Here is a 5,907-nt window from a genome sequence, read left to right on the forward strand (position 1 = left end):
ATGAAGTCCCAACTCGGCTAGGAACACACAACACAATAGGACGTGCACAACTTCCGGAGGAGTAGTCCACATGGATGTGGCAATCACAACACACAAGGTAAGAGAACATGTACATCACTCAATGGATGAGTCCGAACAAGTGCAACAGTTGTTACAACAAGTTTCATGTGAAAGGGCTATTTGGTTCCTGGGAGAGTAGTCTACATGGGCGAGACAATGTTCATAGCATATACAACACATTTCCATTAATAGATTATGTATTACAACAAGTGAAATAGTTCAGATGTAGAACATAGGTTAAAGAAACATGCATCACAAGTGTTAAAGATTAGCCTTACAATATTCACAATACATGTGTGAAAATGTGATGGCCCGTTGGTAGGCTTCTGAATTAAGTGAAAGTTCCAAGACACATCGTTACACCATACATCACTAACCCCGAGTGTGGGGTGTTGGAGCCAATATTTACTCCTCAAAGAAAATATTATAGACTCTCTTGGCTATGTGGGAGGAGTTGAGGTGAAAAGTCCCTTGCATGTGCAAATGAGGGGGTATCTATAGCCAAGGCTGAAACTGACCCTTGTGGCTATTCAACTAACCTCATGACCATTCGACTTCCATGACTTTTCGACTTACATGACTCTATGTTCAACAAGTGGGTCTCTTGGACTTCCACGTTACTTCACATTGATTGACAACATAACCCATAGTAGAGATGTGGGTGACATGACTCATGACATGACTCGACATGAAATTGTTGGTACATTCATGCTGCTGCTGGAATGCATGTTCAGCTACAGTGCTGCTAGGTGATGGATGTCTTCATGGTGTATCACAACTGCACCTATGCATGGCGAAGTGCACAGAGTCTTCGATGGTATTTGGTTTGCATAATGAAGCTTTGGCATGTTGCTCCTTGCTTGCATGTTGGAAGCCTTGATAGGCTCATCTATTCGTGATGGTGCATGTTCATCCGTTTGTCCGTTGGTGAGAACATCTCTTTGGATGCATCATTTGTTCATATGTTGGTGAACCTTTCCTTCTACATGTGCTCCCTTCGTTCATCGCATTTGTTGTCATTCCATGTTTGTTGGTGTACCTGTACTTGTAGTCACTCATGACAAGACAACATCAAATCCAAAACCTCCTAGTATACCATGAGACATGACCATTTCAGATGCAGGTGACTGGTAGAGGCAGCAAATTTTTGAAGCAAGATGATGGCTCCGGGCATTTCTAATGAAAATTGTGCAAGAGTCACTGAGTGATGGAGATGGACAGTCTAAGTCGACAGTGACTCTCTACGAGGTATGGCTCGACTGGAAGGAAATATGGTGAAAATTTTGGGAGGGATAGTCGAGGTTGTAGGAAGGAAAGGTAGGTAGGATCTGCGTAGCTTCTGGAATGAGTGGCCAGCAGGGGCTAGAAGGCAAAATATGCGCAATTTTCTGGAAGAACAGACAGGGCTGTAGGGAGGGTCAGCAAGCAAGGATTGCATAGTTTTTGGGAGGAATTGCACGGGAGACTGGCAGCCAAAACTATGCAATTCCCAGAGGGAATTGACAGTTGGCTGCTAGGGTCACTCGCAGCCAAAACTACACAATTCCTAGAGGGAACTAGCATTTGGCTGCTCAGTCACTAGCAGGAGAAATTGCGAAATTCCTGGAGGGTATTGGAAGTTTATTGCTAGGTGCTGCTGGGAGGGGAAATTGCACCGAGGCCAGGAGGTCGTCCTATTGATCATCTCTGCAAAATTTTTGAACTAAGAGGACTGTTGGGCAGTGGAAGGCCTGCTCATGAAAACTGTGCAAATTATGAGATGAGTAGTCAGTCGACTGTCGAGATGGCTGACTGGGAAAACTGCGCAATTTTCTGAGGGAGACAGGGACAGGAACTTGGTGTTTGTCTAGCCTATCTGTTCAAATTCCTCAGTCAGCTAAGTGAGTAAGGTCAGTGGCCTTTGCGTAATGTTTTAGGGGAGTCAACCCCAGGGTGACTCCCGGGTCCAACTGTCCAGGTGGCCAGCATGAGAGTTGATTGAATTGCTTGTGGGCACCGCAACTTGAAAAGACTAGCTTGGTTCTTTCTCGCTGTTCTGGTTGATAGTCAATTGAGTCGATGGAGCGGTGACGGTTTAGCTATTAGAGAAGAGTCTGGTCGTCAGAACTTTAGCAAAAATGACTAAGTGTGCGAACGATCTAAAGATGCATAGGTGATCATACAAACACACACTGACATGGCTCGATGACGAAACGACTCAAACCATCCAGACACACATGTTCAACATGGCTGACCGACGGTGCAAGTGACAAGCACGGCACTCATAATTTACCATTCATTCATCGAGACGGTGCTTGCACAATAGTGAATGTGACTCTGTGTGTGAGTGCAACAGATGCTTACATAGCAAACACAACAAGCACACACGAAGAGAAGATTTTGAGCATAACCAGAACATGGTCGCAAGCATGACTTGGACACCAGCATGCAAGAAATTAAATGAAATGAACAAGCAAGGTGGATGTAAAGACTCACACGAGCTCACGGAGTGAACCCGAGTGTGCACAGTCATCAAGTGAAACTCTCAAGGGAGGCTCCGAAATTGGTGTAAGCCAAAATTTTGGAGGGTGGTTGTGGCCGCTACAACAATTCCTTGCAATGTGTTGCAAAATATTGGTACTATGGCATACAAATTAGAGCTTCCTACAACTTCCCGAGTGCACCCAGTTTTCCATGTTTCATGCTTGAAGAAGATTATAGGTGACAAACTCCTAGTTCAAAAAATACTGCCAGAACTTAACGAGGAAGGAAAAATCATATTGGAACCTAAAGAAGTCACATAAACAAGAACTCAAAAACTATGAAATCCATCAATTTCAGAGTATCTCATCAAGTGGAAGAACTTACCTGCTAAAGATTCCACATTGGAGAATGAGAATTTTATACAGAAGTATCCAGAACTACTCAAGTGTTGATGAAAACACTTTTTTGAAGGAGAGGGGCATGTTAGGTCCCTATAATACTAGTGATTCCCCCATTACTATTGTCATTGTAGCCCTTATTGTTATTGTTGTGCCCCTATGTCCCCATATTGTTATTATTGTGCCCCATAGAAGCCCACTATTGTTATTTTTGTGCCCTTGTATTATTATTATTATGTCAGCTTTGATTATATTGTGACCCCTTAGACTCCCATATATAGAAAGGAGGTTTTTTCATTTGTATGATCAAAGAATTGTTCTTTTGTGTAATGTAAATGAGGTTTCCCCCTTGAAGACACTGATCTTGAAGGCGTTGATCTATCTTTTCTTCTATTTTGAGAGCTAGTGGCATAACACAAAATATTGCCTATCCTTCCCTATTACAGTTGCTTTGATATTTGTGATTGATTACATAAAGTTGTATGACTCCATGCCCAATGGACTTTCCTTGCTCTTTTCAACCAAACATTTGAAAAATCCCACCTCAAGCTTTCATAACTAGCCTAATATCTTGAACATAACTTTAAATCATATAGAGAGATCCCTCTCTGAAGAAGGAAGGGATAGTTCTTAGCTTTGCAAGTGGTTTTGTGGTTACCTGTGGGTTTCTATCCTCAGCCTAGGGAAATTACAGAGTCATAAGATTCCGGAAACCACATTGGGGAATGAAAGGTTTTATCTTCCCCAGGAAAGACTATCAAGTTTCAGATCTGATTGTTGATGGTGGACAAAGTTAGACATAGAAAGGCTGAATCATTCACCTGGCGACTCTGATTTTAAAATAATCTAGAAGATGAAGCATCCAATTGGTGACTCGCTTCAAAGAAATATTAGAGAAGAACAGGCTTGTCAGTGGAACAATGGAAGGAAATTGTGTGAAAGTCAGGTACTTGAAAATGGGTTTTCTTTACAGTATAATATTATGTTTTATTAAATGCTTCTTGTCCTTTCCTAGAATGTAGACTACAAACCTGCTGAATTTGAATGTAGACTACAAACCTGCACATGAGTCTCCTGCTAGAACTATATCTCATTCCCTTGAATCTGAAAATGCATCTCCTCTTAGTATTGGTTGTCCTAAACAACATACAAACCCTTCAAGCATAATTTCATCTCAAACCTCAGTCATGGCCACTGCCCGGTATGCCCCACTAAATCTGCTAGCCCATTTGCATGAGTTAGCACAAAATTATGGTCAAAGGCTACCTCAATTTGATGGTACAGGTAAGATCATAGCAAGGAAGCACGTAGACAAAATCATTGATGTCATTGACCTTTAGGAAGTAGAACATGAATATGTCAAATTGAGGTTGTTTGCTCAAAGCCTTACGAGAGAATTCAAAAGATGGTATCAAATATTGGCAGTTGGAAGTATTCCTTCTTTCCAATAGTTGGAACATGTTTTCATTGAAAAATGGGAGGTCAATGTGAATGCTTTTTAGATTATGGATGAATATAGAAACCTAAAGAGGTAGCCTGGTGAGATAGTCCAAGGGTTCTCAACCATAATTAATAGAGTTTTTAATACCATACCTTTAGATATAAAACCTCCCCCTAGATTAGATATGCTTCATTATCCAGATGGTATTGAAGCTGAGCTTGCCTATTATCTCAGAGAGAGGAATCCTTCTACTTTGGAGGATATGTAGAAAAGTGTTGTTGATGTGGAAGAAAATATGTTGACTAAAAGAGCCAAAATGGAAGATGAAAAAAGGGAAGTGGTCAAGGAAGAGATTTCCCAATTATCAGACAAAAAGTTGAATACATTGATGAAAACCATGGAAAGGTTGATGGAAGCATTAATTATGAAAAACAAAACTGCTATTAGAGGGAAACAAAGAAGAACTCCTCTCCAAGCAGATTTGGTAGAAGAAGAAGAGGTTGTTGATCTGTGTCATCATAGGTTAGAAACTGGTTGTTTTATCTATTCATTTGAAGATAGTCCTGAAGAGAAACCAGTGATATGTTCTTGGCAAGAGGATGTTCAATTTCATCAATTTAGGGAAAGCAATCATCCTGAAGGATATGATGAAAGCATTGATTCAGGTGAGCAGTCTTATAATTTTGACAGTGAATATGAAGAAAGAAATGAATTTATTGATGGTAACTCTCTACCTTTATGTTATGCTACATTTGAATTGCTGAAAGAAAATTATAAGATTGCTAAGGAAGTAGGAAAGCAAGTTGAAGCTAGCATAAATTGGCATCAACCTTCTGATATAATTGAGGACCCTGTTGCTTATTGCATTGAGGACTTCTTCATCCAAAGGTTGCAAAAAATTTCTTTGGTTTTTTATCATCCAATGGCTGATATCTTAAATGATTTATGTAGTCAAAGTTCTTCTCCTTTAACTAGTAGTGAGCCTGAAAATAGGGGTGATGGAGATTTATTTTGTTTTTAAGAAAATTTACAGCAGATAAAGATTTCTTCCTTCACTGGAAATGAATCAGATTGTACTCTTGATGATGAATCTCGTGTCTTTTCTCCAGAGTTTGATGGGTATATTCAGTAGCCTTGCCAATTGTTAAGTGACCAAGAAAAAGATCAAGATATTGTTTTGAGCTATTCTTCAACCCATTCATTTCTTGAATTATTATTTCAAGAAGTCTGTGAGAATCATAGTTTTGAATTTGCATGCATAAAGGCTTTAGATAGTGAAATTTTTCGAGGTAATAGCCACCCAGTATTGCAGGAAAATTATGAAGAAGAGCATATTGTTGAAGACCTCATAGATGTGGATATTTTTGTTGTTGATAAGCTAGTGGCCAAAAACAAAGAGAGTGCTTTGCTTTTCACCGATTTTCAAGATGGCCTAATGTTATAGATTATTGAAGACCCTTTTGTTGATTTTCCGTAGTAATCAACAGAGGTGACTTTCCATGTTTTTCAAGATCCGTTGGCCAATCTATTACAGTCATCAAGGAG

The sequence above is a fragment of the Pinus tabuliformis genome, chromosome J, assembly GCF_031772625.1.
Source record: "Pinus tabuliformis cultivar Carrire ecotype Pingquan chromosome J, CPIR1, whole genome shotgun sequence".
In the NCBI taxonomy this organism is placed as follows: domain Eukaryota; kingdom Viridiplantae; phylum Streptophyta; class Pinopsida; order Pinales; family Pinaceae; genus Pinus; species Pinus tabuliformis.